This window comes from Hypanus sabinus, unplaced genomic scaffold, assembly GCF_030144855.1.
Source record: "Hypanus sabinus isolate sHypSab1 unplaced genomic scaffold, sHypSab1.hap1 scaffold_1412, whole genome shotgun sequence".
Classification (NCBI taxonomy): Eukaryota; Metazoa; Chordata; class Chondrichthyes; order Myliobatiformes; family Dasyatidae; genus Hypanus; species Hypanus sabinus.
Genome location: NW_026779485.1, coordinates 32903 through 54909, shown reverse-complemented (window position 1 = coordinate 54909; position 22007 = coordinate 32903). Strand labels below are relative to the sequence as shown.

Genomic DNA, 22007 nt, shown 5'->3' with positions numbered 1-22007 from the left:
TACAAGAGGAGAGGCTGCACTTGATTTGGTATTGGGAAATGAACTTGGTCAGGTGTCAGATCTCTCAGTAGGAGAGCATTTTGGAGATAGTGAATATAATCCTTTCTCCTTTACAATATCATTGGAGAGATATTCGGAGCAGCCAAGTTAGAAAAGAATTTAATTTGAATAAGGGGAATTATGAGGCTATCAGACAGGAATTTGGAAACAAATGCTCTCAAGGAAAAGTACGGTAGTGTGGCAAATGTTCAGGGAATACTTGAGTGAAGTTCTGCAATAGTTACGTTCCCATGAGACACGGAAGTGATGGTAGTGTGCAGAAACTCTGGTGTACAAAGGCTGGTCAAGAAGAAAAGAAAACATTACTTCTTACTTCTTACTTCTCCTGACAGTAAGAGTGTTCACTTTGATTTGCAAATATGTGGATTTCATCTCCAGGCACAGTGAGGATATAAAATCCCCATTTGAATACACTCAGATATGAACTGATTGTTCATAGTCACAGTGCATTGATTACTCTTCACAAACATGTCTATCCAAATAGAAACTATTTGCGCCATTGCAAAATACTCCACTTGAGGTTCCTCCCCTCCCTGAATCACAATATATAGGGGACAACCACCTAAATCTGATACAGCAGCTCAAAGAAAGCAACTTCCATTTCTTTGTTACAGGTACATCTGATTTTTCTGAGTCTTTCTGAAATAATTATTGTCAAGCATTAAATGTAGATGGCTTCATTGGTAAATTGGAAGATGAAGAAACAATTGATGGAGCTGTGGATAGTGTGGAGGACTGGCAATAAATACAGCAAAATGTAGATCAATTGCAGATATAGGCTGGGAAATGGCAAATGGAATTTGACCCAGATAAATGTGACGAATTGCACCTCAGTAAGTCAAACGCAAGACAGAACACTGTTATGGGCAAGGTCCTTTAGTGTTGCTGAGCAGAGAGATCATGGCATCCTAGTTCATTGCTAGTTGTAAGTAGCTACACAAGTTGGTATGTTGTTTAGAAATCGGCTTACAACATGCTTGCATTTATTATTCGAAGCATTTAGCTCAATAGTCATGTTCCTAATTTGTAAGACTCTCGTTGGGCCACATCTGGATGACTGCATACAGTACTGGTCGCCCCACACTTGGAAGGATGTGGAGGCTTTGGAGAGGGTGAAGAATATGTTTACCAGGATGCTGCTTCATTTAGAGGGTGTGTGCTATCACAGGAGGCGTAATAAAATGTTGTTTCCACTGGAGCTCCAAAGGCTGAGGGGTGATCTGATAGAGGATTGCAGGAAGATGGAGAGTATGGGCATGGTATAGGCAGGAAGGATTAGTGTTTGGGTGTTTTTGATTTGCTTTATAGCTAGTTCATCACAACATTGTGGCCCTAATGGCCTGCTGTTGTGCTGTACTCTTCATTGTTCTATGTTCTCCTTAGTTCTCAAAGCATTTTCATAGCAAACTGACCCATTTGACAGTTACCTTGTAGCTGTTGGTTAAATCCTTTGCGATTTACAATTTGCTATTTCTAAACTCAAGGTAAAGATTCCATTTAGTATTTTAAATCTCTCACAATATCATTAGACATTTTGGCTCTTAAACCACACAAGCAGCAATGACGTTAAATTAGTTTCGTCATTCCCTGTTCATGAGATGTTCTTCTGCACACCATTGATTTAACATGTGGTAATTTAATAGCACCTTTCTGTCAGCTTAAACAGTCTGACATATCACAGAAACAAACGTTTTCACTGATAGAACTGCCAATGATCAAATGACTTATCTGTAAACGCTTTAAACTCTTGTACATGAAAGTCGCTGAAGGCTCTGATATTCTCGATCCACCTTGCCTGGCACAAATGATCAATCCATGGTCAAAGTCACTAAGATCTCATTTCTTTCCTATGATGATGTTTGGTCTCAACAACAAATGAATCTCTTGACCATTCCTGCATGCTTTTATGCATTAAGTTTCATCGACAATATTGGATGATGAGATATCGGCACTAACAAGTGTAATGGGATGTACGGGTGTTCCTAATAAAGTGGCCACTGAATGTACTATGCTCTGCTTGGGCTGTCCTGAACCATTTCACTGTCATTGAGATATTTTAGTAGAGTTTCTGATAAATTGGAAACACAGCAACCAACCTCACACATGCAGCAATGTTATGCCCTGATAGAAAGGAAAATGACTCAAAACCAGGGAGAACTTGCCCATCTTTTCCATGGTATATGGAAATCACTCAAGAGGCTTTAACATATCTGCCTGGATTCCTTCAGGATGGCATTGAAATAGCATCCTAGAATTTGAACTGTTCACTCGATTGGACCTCAAACCCACGCTATAGCCTCAAGGAAATAATCACACCACCTTGTCACACTTGACACTGTTAAGAACTCAGCATAGAAACAACTTTAGGGAAATGGAAAACAATCAGCTCAGCAAAGGCAGTAGTACAGGAACTTGCAGCTCATACTGAATGGAATCTAAATTCATACTCTCTGTGATTAAAGAAGAGAATAGTAATTTTAATATTATTCTATCTACAATTGAATGGTGTCCTAAAGTTGTCTTCAAGGCTACCAAAGTCTGTACTTCTGCAGATAATCTATTACCTTCAGTGACAGTGTCTGATTGTACAAGACAATATGTGGGAACCGAATTCAGCACAGATATACTATAGCCCATTGTTGAACACACTCAACTTAAACTAGAAAAATACAGTATTGCCTTTAAAACTGATCTGATTTACTGTCCCAGCTATCCAAAGATAAGTCATTCTTGTCATATAGTAGTATGTCTGTATTAATTTTACCTGTATTCTCAGTTTTCTGAAATATCCTCCCTCTCAATTTGTAGTTTCCAAAAGTCATAGGAGCAGAATTAGGCCATTTAGAACCAACGGGTCTGCCCATCATTCCATTTTGGATGATTTATTATCCCTCTCAACTCCATTTGCTTCCCCTGCTCCGGAACCTATCACAAACATATTAATGAATAATCTATCAACCTCCGCTTCACCCATCCCCAATTACATAGCTTCACAGCTGTCTGTGGCAAGCAATTCCACAGATTCACCACCTTCTGGCTCGAGAAATTCCTCCTCATCCCTGTTGTAAAGGGAAATACTTCTACTCCAAGGCTGTACCGTCTGGTCGCAAACTCCTCCACCACAAAATACATCCTATCTACTTCAACTCTATCTAGGTCTTCCAATATCCATAAGCTTTCAATGTCCTTCTTTTCTCTTTACCAGAGCTATCAAAATTGAGATACCTTCCTCCAGATAATTGCCTTCCAAAAAAACTCTTGTCGTCCTGGTGTTTCTCCTGCTGATTGTTAACACTGAGTTTTCCAAAGCCCGAGGGGTCAGACGACTTGATATCAGATTCAACAGTAATGCAGAGGGAATTTCTTCACAGGTAGGATTGTCTTAGCTCCACTTCTTTAACCAAACGAAACAACATTCCTCTGCAACTTGCTCCAACCACAGATCATTGATCGCACAAAGCACATAAAACTAAATATTGTCAAAAATAAGTGCATAAAATATAATTCACAATGCATGCAGTGTGCAGCACATTTAAAAAACAACTAACAGTACAGAGCTCACTGTCCTGTGATGAGAGGTCGGGAGTTGCAGGGCATTAATTTGTTTTGTAACCTAATGGAAGAAGCTATTACCCAGTCTAGCAGTCGTAGTCCTCGAGCTGCAATGCCTCCTTCCCGATGATTATAGGTCAAAGAGATTGGGAGATATGTGCCAGGGATCCTCAATGATGCTTTGGGCTTTCACTAAATCAAATGTGTCAGATCATTAATATTCCAAACAACATTTTATTTAAAGTCAAACATCTATTTTTTGATATAATGAACATACTGAAATGCAATATAAAACATTAATTTTTCCAAGTCAAATTGAGTTTATTCTTATTATCATAAGTTCAGTGAGGTACGGGTTCAGTACCAAGGAAAATTTGCATGCAGCAACATCACAAAGATGAAGGGACAGACAGCACACAGAATATAGATTATGCATTAGGTCTACCTTAAGTCATGCCATATGCAATAAAGTCGATTTGCCATCATGAGTATATATTTTCAGAAGTTAATTGGCTGGAATAGTAATGAATGGGAGATTGGTTTGACTAGACAAAATAGATGAATGTCACTTGAGGCAGGCATCCCCAAGAGTGCTGAAAACTTTGTCAATTACAATTTCCCACGAGACGTTACTCACGGACAGTTATACAAAATCGTGTAGGTCTTGTAATGGAAATGTTCCCATGATAGTTCAGGGTTTATTCATCGAGAAGATACTTTGATTGATGCACCAGTGGGGTGGGAGGTGGACGGGGTAATATTTTGGAAATACTTTCTGAGGAGCTGACTGGTCAAACTAAATAGTGAGAACTGGTGCCGAATACTTTCCTGTGTTCAATGGTGGGTGAGGTTCACCAATGACGGACTGGGCCATATTTAGTACTTATTACAGGCTATTCCGTACAATGGCATTGATGCTTCCATATCAGGCCAAGATGAAACCAGTCAATAAACTCTCTAACAGACATCTGTGGAAATTAATCAACGTTTCAGATAATAATTCAAATTTTGTCAAGCTTCCAAGAAAGCATAGCGTTTTTGGTGACATTCCAAATCTCCTCAAATTCCTATTGAAATATAGCCGTCGTCACACCTTCTTTACAGCTGTATCAATATTTTGGGTCCAGGTTAGCTCCTCGGACATACTGGCACCCAGGATCTTAAAATAGCTCCCTCACTGCATTTCTGATCCCTCCATGAGGATTAGTGTGTGTCATTCACTCAACTATAACGTGTCATCTCTCCTCATACTCGAACTCCGGAAAACACGTTGAGGAATTCTTCCATGGGCAACAAAGTCAATGGTCTGAGATAACTGAGCAGCAAGTTGACTTCACAATTCTTTGTTAATTGTTAATTCAAATATGAGCGAAAGTCTGAGAATCAGATTCCCTCGACACAATAGGTGACTTTGTGGTTTGTTAGAAGTAAAGGTCTGTTAAGATCAATTAAGAACTGTGCATTCCAGTGATCCACTACTCTCTGAATAAATAAAACCCTACCCATCACATGCCCTTTGAACACACGCCTTCTCACTTTAAATGCCTGCCCTTTGGTATTTGACATTTCAACCCCGGGAATCAGATACTCCCTGTCTACTCTATCTATGCCTCTTTTAAACTTATAAACCTTCGTCGGAATTCCCCTCAGGCTATGGTGCTCCAGAGGAAACAACTCACCGTCCTTTCCAATTGTACCCAGTCTCAATTGTAAGCCAGACTGACGCTGTGGAAATACAGCTCCAGAAATATGATTTTTATTTCTGCAAGGAGCATGTGTGTGTGTGTCAAATATCCGTCGACATTTCCTGGTACATGCTTCAGAGCATCGACTGATGATAAGAGGATGCTCACCATGACACTGGAGTAAACTCCAGATGTCTCCTTCTCCTGTGTAGTAAAGGACTTCAATTTGCTGCATCCTACTACAGGTTCTGAGTTATCATAATTCGAAAATGAGCAATGCTAAAAGTTCAGGTGCAACTGTTCTATTTATATTTTCTGCCCATTACACTACTGGTGTTTTGGCAGCAATAAAGGTCTTCCTTCTTTGGCTGTGTTCAGGGCTTCCTTCATCATGTCAGTGTTACGCCTGTGACAATAGACAATAGGTGCAGAAGAAGACCATTCAGCCCTTCGAGCCTGCACCGCCATTATGAGATCATGCCTGATCAATTACTATCAATACCCTGTTCCTGCCTTGTCCCCTAATCCCTTGATTCCCCTATCCGTAAGATACCTCTTTAGCTCCTTGAAAGCATCCAGAGAATTGGCCTCCACTACCTTCCGAGGCAGTGCATTCCAGACCCCCACAACTCTCTTGCAGAAGAAGTTTTTCCTTAACTCTGTACTAAATGACCTTTTTTAATGATCCTCTTTTTAAAACGTTTTTTATTGCGTTTTCAAATAATTACAGAAAGAAAAACAAATATACCCTTAGCCCCTCCCCTCTAACAACCCTACAGAAAAAAAAGAAAATGAAAAAAAAAGAAAGAAAGCGAGAGTGCCTGTATATCTGAAGATCCCCACATGCTCCACGGAGTTCGTAATAACTTTATTATATATACTTATTTCTTTCCCCAAATAACCAATTATTTTATCTTCGGAGCAGTCATTTGAGATCTTAAGCTGTGTTGCCTTTAAGGCATTTGTTTAGTTTATTATACTTTTGCTTTAGTAATTTGTTTGTTATCAATTTCTAGTTAAAGTTAAGGTTGTTTAAAGTAAATTCGTTTTCTGTGATATATAGCGGCATGCGATGACGTCACTCCCAGTTACGCCGTGTGTTGTGGGAGAATACCGGTTTGGAGAAACAGGAGGGAGGGGGCTTATGTGTACAGTATCAGCGCGAGAAAAGTTTTCTTTCTACGCACTAGAAACATTAGTGAATCAACGCCCTAAGTTCATGAGATAATCGATATGTTGAATTAAAAATGTTAACGCTGATTCTGTTAAAAGTAATGATGATTGATAAAGTTTATGTTTTTTGTTATTTAAAGAGTTGCGGATAGTTTGTGTTGAAGTGTATTTAAAGCCAGTCGATGGCGTGGGTAGATTCTGACTGTATGTTGCACTTTAATGTAAGATTGTTGTTGTAGTTTTACTTTTGCAAGTGTTTATGATGTAAATGTGATGTCAAGAAGGAAACAAATACAGTATATTTTTTGTATTGTTTTATCAACAGTTTTCACCATACCTTAATGTGGAAGAGTGAACAGTAAATGGTTAATCTTACTGGGACCGCCTCATTGATTGGTTTATGCTTGGTGTTTAGTTCAGAGTTATTTTACAGCTGTGTGAGAACACTACATAAGCATTTACGAGAATGACAGCATCTGATTTCAAATCCCAGAAAATCCTGCAGTCTCGTTCCTGCAGTTCTTCCATTGGAGTGAAAATCATATAGTTATTGGAGATGATGTATGTTGCCGTATGTCGATTACAATAATGACATTTGTGCTGTTCATTTTTTTTCAGACAGCTGCACCATAGACCCTGAAAGTGACATCAGGAATATCTTCTCCGCAAGTTACAGTGAGCATCTGGGTTAAAACTGATCAACAGCACAAGGTCAGAAACATAGTGTCACTACCAAAAGTTCCAGCCAATAGAAGTTCAACACTGTATAATGTGTGTTAAAGAAATGTGAAATAGTGCAACACTTGTAATAATAATTAACAATCAATGAAACATACATACAATGTGTTCTTCATTAGCATTTATTGTAAGACTGGAAGTGGTTACTACTGATATTGGCAACATTTATTCACCATACCTAATATCTGTGCTCTTGAGATTGTCCCCATTAAACACAAAATTATTATAAATAATTAATTTTAGACATACTTATTTAAGACCATATGACATAAGAGCAGAATGAGATAATCGGGCCCATTGAATCAGCTCTGCCATTCAATCACTGATGATCCTTTGTTTTATCTCCTCCTCAACCCCATGAGAAAGTAAGGATACATGGGATCCAAGGAGACATTGCTTTGTGGATCCTGAACTGACTTAGCCCAAGAAGGCAAAATGTGCTTGGAGACGGGTCATATTCTGCATGGAGGCCAGAGTCCAGTGTTGTGCCTCAGGGATCTATTCTGGGACTCCAACTCTTCGTGATTTTTATAAATGACTGAGACGAGGTAATTTAATGAGATGAGGCATTAATAAGATGCAAAACTGGGCTGAGAAATGGTAGATGAAGTTCAACCCAGATAAGTGTGGCCTGGTTCATTTTGGTAGGTCAAATATGATGGCAGAATGTAGAGTTAATGCCTAGACTCTTGGCAGTGAGGAGGATCAGAGGGATCTTGGGGTCCCAGGCCCAAATTTTCTTTAAATAACTATTTATGGTTCTTAGTAATTGTTCCATCCAAATAAGTAAGTTTATTTCTTACAATTTTAAAAGGAAGGTTAGTATTAATTGATACTAAATGATTCAATAGAAAAAGTTCACTCTTATCCTGAATACTGACTATAACAGGAGACAAAAGAATGTACGATAGCTAATAAAGTCTCAACATTAGGAATATAAAGCAAAAGGTCATCGGCATAATGCAAAATTTCTAAGGTAAGGACATGTTCGGCACAGCTTTGTAGGCTGGAGGGCCTGTATTGTGCAGTAGTTCCGTGTTTCTATGTTTCTATCATATCTGTTTCCTCAACATTTCATGTCCCTCCACCAATATTCCTAATATCTGCAAACCTGGCAGGAAAACCATCTATTCCTTCATCTAAGTCATTATATACAGCATAAAAATAAGTGGCCCCATAGGAACCCTGCGGATCACCACTAGCCACTGGCAGCCAACCAGAACAGGATCCATTTATTCCCACTCGCTGCCTCCTACCAATCAGCCAATGTACTACCCATGTTAGTAACATTCTTGTAATATCATGGGCTCTTAATTAAATACGCAGCCTTCTGTGTGGCACTTGTGTCAAAGGACTTCTTAACGCCCAGATATACAAAATACACTGCATCCCCTTTATCTATCCTACTGGCATTCTCATCAAATTATCGCAAAAGGTACATATTTTTAGCCAGATGGTGGTGGAATTATGGAATTCGTTGCCACATACAGTGTGGAGGCCCAATCATTGAAGGTGCTTAAGGAGGAGATTGATAGGTATCTAATTAGTCAGTGTATCAAGGGATATGGGGAAAAAGTCGGAAATTGGATCTAGATGGGAGAATAGTTCAGCTCATGGTGGAGTGGCAGAGCAGACTCAATGGGTCGAATGGCCTCCTTCTGCACCTTTACCTTGCTTGAAATGTAATATGAATTATTAATAGAGTAAACGAATAGACTATAACAGAGACAGTACTTAGCTCATGACGAATTAATGTTGTCACAAATAAAGTGACTATGAATCACTGATTATTTCTGCTTGGCATAATTTATAATTATTTAATTATTTCTAGTTAAATATTGCTATATTTCTACACAATTCCTGCTTAGTGTGAATGTAACGAGAGCCAATTTCCTTCGGGATCAATAAAGTATGTCGTTCAGTCTGTCTGTCTGACTGAAGTTTCTGGCAGACTGAATTCCTTCCGATGGATCATTGCTGGGAGTGCTCGTTCCTTTTGGCCAGCTCGCCATCTACAACACAAGTTCAGAAATATTCATTTGTTACTGAAAGCATAGTACCTTAAAACCTGGAATACAACAAATGATTAATATTGAATAGGATAAAAAAAAACCTGACACATAAAGGTTTGGAACAAGAGGAAGTGGATTATGATGAATGTTAAATTGTGCCAATGCTTGAAATAAGGGATGGCAATAAATAAAGGGCTGCAAGAAGACCACAGACATGTCATCAGGTTTGAAGGACCATGTGCCTCAATGACCCTGAGTTCTATGTTGTCTGGAGTCAGGGCCTTCTGCTTTAGCTCTTGGTAGTATCAGCCATACCGAACAGGTAAATAAGTAGAGGCCAGGCGAAGAGATGTCCATGGGTCCTGCCCGTTCAGGGTTTCAGTTTAGCAATAAAAATTCAGACTGGTAAATCAAAACTGGTCTGGAAACGCAATAAAGAATAATTCTACATCTGAGTGTAACTGTTTTCTTGAGTCTCCACATGAAATGCATACTAGACAGTAGAGAAAGCTAAGTGGAAGTACTGACATGATGAAGGAAGCCCTGGACACAACCAGAGAGGAAGACCTTTATTGCTGCCAAAAACACCGGTAGTGTAATGGGCAGAAAATATAAATAGAACAGTTGCATTTGACTTTCAGCATTGTTCGTTTTCGAATTATGATAACTCAGAACTTGTAGTAGGATGCAGAAAATTTAATTCCTTTACTGCACAGAAGAAAGAGACATCTGGAGTTTACTCCAATGTCGTGGTGAACATCCTCTTATCATCAGTCGTGTGCTCTGAATCATGCACCAGGAAATGCTGCTTGATATTTGCCACACACCCATACTCCTTGCAGAAATAAAAATATTATTTCTGGAGCTGTATTTCCTCAGTGTCAGCTTGGCTTACAATTGAGACTAGATACAACTATTGTATTATACAATATTAATTAAAGTTCATAATGTGTTCCTTTGTTGCCTTTACATAGATCTAGTTTTATCAAGAGAACAGAAATATTCCCCGATATGTGACACAGCAGACTCTGCTTAGCTAATATTATAGACTGATTACTTTTGTTGAAAGTTATCAATATACGTTATCAAATGACAATTTTAATTAAATTACAAAGCACTTCAACAGGACTGACGATTTGGTATTCACTTAATGAGTGACATGTCAACAGAAACATTGAGAAAGTTTGTAGTATGATACCAAAGCAAAACGGATTATTGTGTAATGTGGGCATTGATTACAAATTGATTGGAACTCATTGTCCTGTAATTCTGTTTGAGGCATCATGGTCGTGAAATTATGGAATTCTTTGCCACATGCAGTGTGGAGGCCCAATAATTGAGGGTGTTTAAGGAGGAGATTGATGAGAATCTAATTAGTCAGGGTATCAAGGAATATGGGGAAAAAGTCGGAAATTGGAGATGGGAGAATACTTAAGCTCATGGTGAAGTGGCGGAGCGGACTCAAGGGGCCGAATGGCCTACTTCTGCTCCTTTACCTTGTCTTGTCTTGACATGTGAATTATTAATATAGTAAATGAATAGACTAAACTCAGAAACAGTGCTTAGCTGATAACGAATTAATGTTGTCACGAATAAAATGACTTTGAATCACTGATTACTTCCACTTGGCATAATTTATTATTATTTAATTATTTATGGTTTTATATTTCTATATTTCTACGTGGGATTTTCCGCCGGCTTTCACTATTACGCTGTTACAGGAGTTCTAGCCTTTCTTCTGGTGCGTCTCAAGGAGCTGTTCCCCAGACCCTCTTTTATCCCCACTCATAGGGTCTCAGATGTCACTCAGGGTGGAATGATGCCATCCCCTAACCTGCCCACATTGCCTGAGGGCTTCCATGAAGCAGAGTACTCAATACACAATTCCGCCTCCAAGAAACAATGACCTTTTCCGTGGCGTTGTATCGCTGGGGGCCAGGACATTCCAAACTTATCTCACTCATTTCCTGGGTCTCCTACCCTGCCTTAATAGCGATCTTGCATTTCTCAAAAAGGAAGAGGGAGAAAACAGAGAACTATCGACCTGTCGGCCTGACATCGGTGGTGGGAAAGATGCTGGAGTCCATTATTAAGGATAAAATTGTGGCATATCTAGATAGCAGTGATAGGATTGGGCCAAGCCAGCATGGATTTACCAAGGGTAAATCATGCTTGACTAATCTGTTGGAGTTTTTCGAGGATGTAACCAGGAAGTTAGACGGGGGAGATGCAGTGGATGTAGTGTACCTTGATTTTCAGAAGGCATTTGATAAGGTCCCACGTAGAAGATTGGTGGGTAAAATCAAAGCTCATGGCATCAGGGGGAAGACATTGACATGGATAGAACACTGGTTGGCAGATAGAAAGCAAAGTGTAGGTGTGAATGGGTGTTTCTCGGAATGGCAGGGGGTGACTAGTGGGGTGCCACAGGGCACGGTATTGGGACCACAGCTGTTCACCACTTACGTTAATGATTTGGATGAAGACATAAAAAATAACATCAGCAAATTTGCTGATGATACTAAGCTGGATGGCAGTACGACATGTGATGAGGATGTTAGGAGAATTCAGGGTGACTTAGATAGGCTGGGTGAGTGGGCAGATACTAGGCAGATGGCGTTTAATGTGAATAAGTGTGAGGTTATCCACTTTGGGAGTAAGAACAGGAAGGTAGATTATTATCTGAACGGTTTAGAGTTGGGTAAGGGAGAAATACAAAGAGATCTCGGAGTCCTTGTTCATCAGTCACTGAAAGTGAATGAGCAAGTGCAGCAGGCAGTGAAGAAGGCTAATGGAATGTTGGCCTTTATTGCAAAGGGAATTGAGTACAAGAGCAAGGAAATCCTCTTGCATTTGTACAGAGCCCTGGTGAGACCTCACCTGGAGTATTGTGTACAGTTTTGGTCTTCAGGGTTAAGGAAGGACATCCTGGCTGTAGAGAAAGTGCAGCGTAGATTCACGAGGTTAATTCCTGGGGTGTCTGGACTGTCTTACGCAGAGAGGTTAGAGAGACTGGGCTTGTACACGCTGGAATTAAGGAGATTGAGAGGGGAACTGATTGAAGCATGTAAGATTATTAAGAGATTGGACTAGATAGAGGCAGGAAATATGTTCCAGATGATGGGAGAGACCAGTACCAGAGGGCATGGTTTGAGAATAAGGGGTAGGTCATTTAGGACAGAGTTAAGGAAAAGCTTCTTCTCCCAGAGAGTTGTGGGGGTCTGGAATGCACTGCCTTGGAAGATAGTGGAGACCAATTCTCTGGATGCTTTCAAGAAGGAGCTAGATAGGTATCATGAATAAGGGAATCAAGAGATATGGGGACAAAGCAGGAACAGGGTATTGATAGTAATTGATCAGCCATGATTTCAAAATGGCGGTGCAGGCTTGTAGGGCCGAATGGTCTACTGCACCTATTGTCTATTGTCACAGGCGTAACACTGACATGATGAAGGAAGCACTGAACACAGCCAGAGAAGGAAGACCTTTATTGCTGCCAAAAACACCAGTAGTGTAATGGGCAGAAAATATAAATACAACCGTTGCACGTGAACTTTTAGCATTGCTCATTTTTGAATTATGATAACTCAGAACTTGTAGTAGGATGCAGCAAATTGAAGTCCTTTACTACACAGGAGAATGAGACATCTAGAGTTTACTCCAGTGTCATGGTGAACATCCTCTTATCATCAGTCGATGCTCTGAAGCATGTACCAGGAAATGTCGATGGATATTTGCCACACACACACATGCAGAAATAAAAATCATATTTCTGGAGCTGTATTTCCTCAGCGAAAGCTTAGCTTACAATTGAGACTGGATACAATTGGAAAGGACGGTGAGTTGTTTCCTCTGGAGCACCATAGCCTGAGGGGAATTGCGATGAAGGTTTATAAGTTTAAAAGAGGCATAGATAGAGTAGACAGGGAGTATCTGATTCCCGGGGTTGAAATGTCAAATATCAAAGGGCAGGCATTTAAAGTGAGAAGGCGTGTGTTCAAAGGGCATGTGAGGCGTAGGGTTTTTTTTTTATTCAGAGAGTGGTGGATCACTGGAATGCACAGTTCTTAATAGATCTTAACAGACCTTTACTTCTAACAAACCACAAAGTCACCTGTTGTATGTTCGGAATCTGCTTCTCAGACTTTCGCTCATATTTTCCTGTGAATTGACAAGAAACAAAGAATTGTGAATTCAACTTGCAGCTCAGTTATCTCAGACCATTGACTTTCTTGCCCATGGAAGAATTCCTCACCGTGTTTTCCGGAGGTCGGGTTTGAGAATATAGAGTTCGGGTATGAGGACAGATGACACATTATAGTTGTGTGAATGACACACACCAATCCTCATGGAGGGATCAGAAATGCAGTGAGGGAGCCATTTAAAGTTCCTGGGGGCCAGTATGTCCGAGGAGCTAACCTGGACCCAACATATTGATACAGCTGTAAAGAAGGTGAGACGGCGGCTATATTTCAATAGGAATTTGAGGAGATTTGGAATGTCACCAAAAATGCTATGCTTTCTTGGAAGCTTGACAAAATTTGAATTATTATCTGAAACATTAACAAATTTCTACAGATGTCTGTTAGAGAGTTTATTGACTGGTTTCATCTTGGCCTGATATGGAAGCATCAATGCCATTGTACGGAAAAGCCTGTAATAAGTACTAAATATGGCCCAGTCCGTCATTGGTGAACCTCACCCACCATTGAACACAGGAAAGTATTCGGCACCAGTTCTCACTGTTTAGTTTGACCAGTCAGCTCCTCAGAAAGTATTTCCAAAATATTACCCCGTCCACCTCCCACCCAACTGGTGCATCAATCAAAGTATCTTCTCGATGAATAAACCCTGAACTATCATGGGAACATTTCCATTGCAAGACCAACCCGATTTTCTTTAACTGTCCGTGAGTAACGTCTCGTGGGAAATTGTAATTGACAATGTTTTCAGCACTCTTGGGGATGCCTGCCTCAAGTGACATTCATCTATTTTGTCTAGTCAAACCAATCTCCCATTCATTACTATTCCAGCCAATTAACTTCTGAAAATATATACTCATGATGGCAAATCGACTTTATTGCATATGGCATGACTTAAGGTAGACCTAATGCATAATCTATATTCTGTGTGCTGTCTGTCCCTTCATCTTTGTGATGTTGCTGCATGCAAATTTTCCTTGGTACTGAATCCGTACCTCACTGAACTTATGATAATAAGAATAAACTCAATTTGACTTGGAAAAATTAATGTTTTTTTATTGCATTTCAGTATGTTCATTATATCAAAAAATAGATGTTTGACTTTAAATAAAATGTTGTTTGGAATATTAATGATCTGACACATTTGATTTAGTCAAATCCCAAAGCATCATTGAGGATCCCTGGCACATATCTCCCAATCTCTTTGACCTATAATCATCGGGAAGGAGGCACTGGCTTGAGAACTATGACTGCTAGACTGGGTAATAGCTTCTTTCATTAGGTTACAAAACCAATGAATGCCCTGCCACTCCCGACCTCTCATCACAAGACAGTGAGCTCTTTACTGTTAGTTGTTTTTTTTAATGTGCTGCACACTGCATGCATTGTGAATTATATTTTATTCACTTATTTTTGACAATATTTAGTTTTATGTGCTTTGTGCGATCAATGTTCTGTGGTTGGAGCACGTTGTAGAGGAATGTTGTTTCGTTTGGTTGTATATCTGTAAAGAAAATTCAACAATGAACACTGTTAAAGAAGTGGAGGTAAGACAATCCTACCTGTGAAGAAATTCCCTCTGCATTACTGTTTAATCTGGTTTCATGACGACTGGACATTTGGGCTTTGGAAAACTCAGTGTTAACAAGCAGCAGGAGAAACACCAGGACGACAAGTGTTTTTTGGAAGGCCATTATCTGGAGGAAGGTATCTCACTTTTGATAGCTCTGGTAAAGAGAAAAGAAGGACATTGAAAGCTTATGGATATTGAAAGACCTAGATAGAGTTGAAGTAGAGAGGATGTATTTTGTGGTGGTGGAGTTTGGGACCAGACGGTACAGCCTTGGAGTAGAAGTATGTCCCTTTACAACAGGGATGAGGAGGGATTTCTCGAGCCAGAAGGTGGTGAATCTTTGGAATTGCTTGCCACAGACAGCTGTGAAGCTAAGTGATTGGGGATGTGTAAAGTGGAGATTGATAGATTATTCATTAGTATGTTTGTGAAAGGTTCCTGACCAGGGGAAGCAAATGAGGTTGAGAGGGATAATAAATCAGCCAAAATGGAATGGTGGGGCAAACCCTTTGGGTTTAAATGGCCTAATTCTGCTCCTATGACTTTTGGAAACTACAAATTGAGAGGTAGAATATTTCAGAAAACTGAGAATACAGGTAAAGTGAATACAGACATCCTTCTATAGGACAAGAATGACTTATCGTTGGATAGCTGGGACAGTAAATCAGTTCAGTTTTAAAGGCAATACTGTATTTTTGTAGTTTTAAGTTGTGTGTGTTCAACAATAGGCTATAGTATATCTGTGCTGAATTCAGTTCCCACATATTGTCTTGTACAATCAGATACCTGTCACAAGGTAATAGATTATCTGCAGAAGTACAGACTCTAGTAGCCTTGAAGACTACTTTAGAACACCCTTCAATTGTAGATAGAATAACATTAAAATTACTATTCTCTTCTTTAATCACAGAGAGTTTGAATTTAGATTCCATTCCGTATGAGCTGCAAGTTCCTGTACTGCTGCCTTTGCTGAGCTGATTGTTTTCCATTTCCCTAAAGTTGTTTTTATGCTGAGTTCGTATCAGTGTCAAGTGTGACCAGGTGGTGTGATTCTTCCCTTGAGTCTATAGAATGGGTTCAAGGTCCAATCTTGTGAACAGTTCAAATTCTAGGATGCTATTTCAATGCAGCTCTGAAGCAATCCAGACAGAGATGTTAAAGCCTCTTGAGTGATTTCCATGTACCTTGGAAAAGATGGGCAAGTTCTCCCTGGTGTTCAGTCCTTGTCCTTTCTATCAGTGTCATTATCAATCACATTGTCGTAACGTTGCTGCATGAGTGAGATTGGATGCTGTTTTTTCAATTTATCAGAAACTCTACTTCTAAAATACCTCAGTGACAGAGAAATGGTTCAGGACAGCCCAATCAGAGCATAATACATTCAGTGGCCACTTTATTATGGACACCCGTACATCCCACTACACTTGTTAGTGCCGATATCTCATCATCCAAAATTTTCGATGTAACTTAATGCATAAAAGCATGCAGGAATGGTCAAGAGATTCATTTGCTGTTGAGACCAAACATCAGCATAGAAGAGAAATGAGATCTTAGTGACCTTGACCATGGATTGATCACATGTGCCAGGCAGGGTGGTTTGAGAATCTCAGAACCTTCAGCGACTTTCATGTACAAGAGATTCCAGCGTTTAAAGATAAGTCATCTGATCTTTGGCAGTTCTATGGGTGAAAATATTTGTTTCTGTGATATGTCAGACTGTTTAAGGTGACAGAAAGGTGCTATTAACTCAAATTACCACATGTTAAATCAATGGTGTGCAGAAGAACATCTCATGAACATGGAATGTCGAAACTAATTTAACGTCATTGCTGCTTGTGTAGTTTAGGAGCCAACATGTCTAATGATATTGTGAGAGATTTAAAATTCTAATTGGAATCTTTACCTTGAGTTTAGAAATAGCAAATTGTAAATCGCAAAGGATTTAACCAACAGCTACAAGGTAACTGTCAAATGGGTCAGTTTGCTATGAAAATGCTTTGAGAACTAAGGAGAACATAGAACAATGAAGAGTACAGCACAACAGCAGGCCATTAGGGCCACAATGTTGTGATGAACTAGCTATAAAGCAAATCAAAAACACCCAAACACTAATCCTTCCTGCCTATACCATGTCCATACCCTCCATCTTCCTGCAATCCTCTATCAGATTACCCCTCAGCCTTTGGAGCTCCAGTGGAAACAACATTTTATTACGCCTCCTGTGATAGCACACACCCTCTAAATGAAGCAGCATCCTGGTAAACATATTCTTCACCCTCTCCAACGCCTCCACATCCTTCCAAGTGTGGGGCGACCAGTACTGTATGCAGTCATCCAGATGTGGCCCAACGAGAGTCTTACAAAGTAGGAACATGAGAATTGAGCTAAATTATTTGAATAATAAATGCAAGCATGTTGTACGCCTATTTCTAAACAACATACCAACTTGTGTAGCTACTTACAACTAGCAATGAACTAGGATGCCATGATCTCTCTGCTCAGCAACACCAAAGGACCTTGCCCATAACAGTGTTCTGTCTTGCGTTTGCCTTACTGAGGTGCAATTCGTCACATTTATCTGGGTCAAATTCCATTTGCCATTTCCCAGCCTATATCTGCAATTGATCTACATTTTGCTGTATTTATTGCCAGTTCTCCACACTATCCACAGCTCCATCAATTGTTTCATCATCTGCCAATTTACCAATGAAGCCATCTCCATTTAATGCTTGTCAATAATTATTTCAGAAAGACTCAGACAAATCAGATTTACCTGTAACGAAGAAATCGAAGTTGCTTTCTTTGAGCTGCTGTATCAGATTTCGGTGGTTGTCCCCTATATATTGTGATTCAGGGAGGGGAACAACCTCAAATGGAGTATTTTGCAATGGCGCAAATATTTGGATAAACATGTTTGTGAAGAGTAATCAATGCACTGTGACTATGAACAAACAGTTCATATCTTAGTGTATTCAAATGGGGATCTTATATACTCACTGTGCCTGGAGATGAAATCCACATATTTACACAATCAAAGTGAACACTCTTACTGTTAGGAGAAGTAAGAACCAAGATGCACTTATACCTCATCCGTAGCATGGACTCTCAAATTGCACCGTCCACTGCAATCTTGGTCAGCAACCAATAATTTCCTATCTTTTTCCTTCCTGTGTTCCTCAGGAGTAGAGTGACATTTGTGATTTCCCGGTCACGGGGAGCAATTCCTGACTAATTATTCTTGCACTGTGAATGCCTTCACAATCGCTTCAGCCTCTTTTTGCGAATCCGTGATGTCTTGTCCATCCACCGTCAGGATTTACAACTCTCCAAGCAATATCTCCTTATTAAAAGTGATGATACTCAATGCCGCCCAGGCTTCAATTTCTGGCATCTCTTCATGTCGGAAAACATTGGAGACTGACACAAAGTACGTGTACAGTTCTCTGCCGTTTCAGTGTGTCTGACAACTTCTCCAGTGTCATTTCCCAGAGGTACAATATCCATTCTACACTCTCTTTTACTGTTTATACATCTGTAAAAGTACTCTTTGTATCCTCTTTAATATTCACAAAAAGAATTAGGTTTAATATCACTGCTATATGTCTTGAAATGTGTTATGCTCGAGAAGTACATCGTAATACATTATAATAAAACCAGTAAATCACAGTTAGATTTCTATAAAAATAGTATAAAAAAGTTAAATAAGTAAGAAATCCGATGTCAGATGGGAAGAGGCTGTCGCTGAACTATTGAGTGTGTGCCTTCAGGCTCCTGTACCTCCTCCATGATGGTAGAAATGGGAAGAAGGCATGTCCTGGGTGGTGGTGGTCCTTCATGATGGATGCTGCCTTTTTGAGGCAGCGCTCGTCAGTGATGTCATGGATGCTATTATTTCATCCATACTTTTCCTTAATTCTATTGTAATTATTCTGCACATTATTCTACACCTTCTGCATTATTAATGTTTTACCTTATCCTACCTCATTACACTGTGTAACGATATGATTTGATTTGTCTCAAGGGTATACATGCAAAAACATTCACTATTGCGGTACCTATGGCAATAATAAAAACATTCCAATTCCAATCTGTTGAACCCACTTCCCTGCTATTTATTGAAATACTGTCCACAGCCCTAGTTATGTGATTTGTCAGGACTTCAGACCTAGCATGTTTCAGCTGGAACCTGTCCAATCAAATCATCTCCATCCTTCCGCAATAGTGGAAGCAAAGTACCATGAATCTAAGCATTCTTCTCTTCCTCCAGCCAGCCCTCCTGTCACCCGCAGCCATTGGATCGTCTTGACTTAAGGAGGGACAGCTGTAGCCTAATAGGGGGCAGGTGTTTATAAGGGACTCGGGGACTGAGCCTGGGTGTGGGTTGTCCTACTCCGAAGCCGGTTTAACCCGATCTGTACCTGGGCTGCCGGCTCTGAATTCTGCTCTTTCCCTGGTTGCCGGCCTGCTCGGAATCCTGTTTTGCCCTGTTGCCGGCCTCTTCTGCATATGTTCTGTCCGGTTGGACTTGTTCCACTGCTTCTCTCGTGTGCGCTGGTCCCGCTGTTCCGCCTTAGTCGCCTTGCCTGCGCTGTCACGCTGTTGGTTGCCCTTCCCAATAAACCGGTGTATCACGGTAGCCCTACTGCTCACGCTGGACGCAGCTTTCTTCTGATTCCTTGCCTCCCTCAGGCAGGCCCGGCTGGACTGCCGCTGCCCGGTGGGGATTCTGCCCTTTCCACCCATTGCTCACTAAGGGTTGTGCCCCGCACCTGCCCAGGTGTCCGCTCCTTGCAGATGCCTCCGTGTTTTTAGCCTGGGAGGTGGCCCTGCCCGGGATCCATGCGGCCCGCCACGAGCTCTGGGATCCTCCTGCCCTATCACGAAATCGGGGATCCAGCCCCGCCTGCATAAGCCCCTGCATGCCACGGCATCCCCATCCTGTCCTACCCCTAGTACTTCAGTGCCTGCGTTCTGCATTCGGGTCCAATCCTGTCCCCGTCCTGACAAGCTCCTGGAGACTTGATACTATCAAAAGGCTTGTCAGGAGGCAGATAAGAGTCAGGAGTCTAGATGTAGGGATGAGAGTGATGAAAAACCAGAATGGGTAAGGATGGGATTTCTCTATTAGGTCTCCAGATAAAGTTTGAATAACCAACAGACTTATGATCTGTTATGGCTTCTGTCACATGAAGTGGATGTTTTTCACTGGGTACTGTAAAACAAATGGAAAGTTAAAAACAGTATATTCCACGAATGGATGGTTACGTACTCGTGACATGACAGTGGTACCCTTGTCACTTGACAGGGGTTGAAGCTGTACTGGACTTGAGGTAATGGTCTTGTGATGGTGAAATGACGTCATTTTCCCGCCAGTAGAGATCATGTGACAGTTTTTTTTTACTGGTTATAAAAGGAAGACCCCACCCTGTGAGGAGGGGCAGCTCGTGGCTGGATTTGTCAAGTTGATTTCATGCCACTGCGTGATTTAATGGGATGACGCAGTTTAGCTGAAGGTTGAAGTTTTATCAAATGCCAAAAGTTTAAAAGATCATTGCCAGCAGGTTCTTGAAATACTGCTAGTTCCGAAATCAGTGGAGAGTGAAGATCGAAGATCGAGGAGGATCTATTTCGACGGTGAAACGGGTTCGACCTTATTTAATCCTTAATCGAAAGGATTTCGTGGACTGTTCACGTGTTAATCTCTGCGGGAAAGCCGGAGATTGAGGACAGTGTGATAAAGGAAAGGTCAGTGCCTTTAAGCCGTTCCATTTTGTAAATTCGTCGTGGGAGAAGTTCGACATCGGGTATGGAAGTGAAGCGACGTGAAAGAAAATTTAAATAGTCTTATAAAGTCTCTCCTTTTAGCTGAACTGTGAGCATATCGAACTTTTGGCAATACTACTTTCAAGAACTGTTTTTGCAATATCGCTTTAAGGACTGTTTGAGCTGCCGCACAGCAGCTGTTTCCGGTTACGTTAGTGTTTGGTTACTTTTGGGGGGGTTTGTTTTCTGTGTTTAATAAACGTGTTATTTGTTATACAGAACCCCTTGCCGAACATATATTCATTGTTGCCGGAATATGTAACAGGATGACGTCAGCTTTTCTGTCAATGCAGAATCATCTCACCCACTTCCACGTAGCAAATCAGTGGTCAGCACTTTACACCACTTAATATCTTTGAATCCAAACCCCAGCTCCTGAAGGGAAAAAGGTAGGTCATCGGGCATCGTGAATAAATTATTGAGATTTATTTCTCGTCAGCTGAGGAATACTATGTTACCCTGCAGACTTTGTATGAATTGAACGAGCTGGTCTTTGTGCAATAGATGTCAAGTCTGATCTCTAATTGCGACTAATACGTATCTGTGGAGGGAAATCCCCATAAATGGACAACTGTAAATCCTGCATCGGACTCAGCTCCACCATAGACTTTCCATAGAGTCCAAAAAGAGAGAGTGACATTCCACAGATCTTCCCAGTTCACAAGCTGGGAAATCCCCTGGCTAAATTCATCTCAGATTTACTAAGTACAAACTAAGTTAATAGACATTTTTTTACCATTTAGAAGACATTTGGACATGTGCATTGATTAGAAAGATTTAGAGGGTCATTGAGGGCAAATAAGAAGCTCATTCAGGTAGCTTGCTCAGCGTGGATGTGTTTGGCCGTAGTGCCTGTTTTCTGTGCAGTATATTTCTCCAAATCTATTGTATTAAGTAGTTCAAATTATTTTCTTTTTGTAATAGTGGACATGTGTTTTCAGCCGATGAATCTTTAACACTGAGTTTGTGGAAAAAGCTCCTCACTGATTGCCGATGTCAGCAGAGCAGCAGCTCGCTCTGGAACTGGCCCTGTGCTCTTCGAGTCCAGCTGATGTGCAGTCAGCTGGCAAACCAGTGCAGAGGATCAATTGTCAAACTGATCTACTGTCACTGGTGCTTCCAGCTCCCCTGTGAGCTGACTCCGTTATCGAGTGTGACTTTATATATAGTAAGCAGCACTCAGCCTTCG

The 22007-nt window shown here is 40.6% G+C and overlaps 2 long non-coding RNA genes across 2 annotated transcripts in view; one reads left to right on the top strand and one right to left on the bottom strand.

Annotated features, from left to right (window-relative positions):
* LOC132386951 (uncharacterized) overlaps positions 1–22007 on the top strand; it is a 40287-nt gene that overhangs the window by 3996 nt on the left and 14284 nt on the right. Inside the window, exon 2 of the long non-coding RNA XR_009509715.1 lies at positions 7089–7181. This is a non-coding gene — a long non-coding RNA (uncharacterized LOC132386951). The remainder of the gene's footprint in view (positions 1–7088; positions 7182–22007) is intronic.
* Positions 7090–17798, bottom strand: LOC132386952 (uncharacterized). Its single transcript, XR_009509716.1, has 4 exons — positions 17769–17798; positions 14985–15149; positions 13335–13381; positions 7090–9220 (listed from the first exon to the last, which is right to left on the bottom strand). It is a non-coding gene; the product is annotated as an uncharacterized LOC132386952 (long non-coding RNA).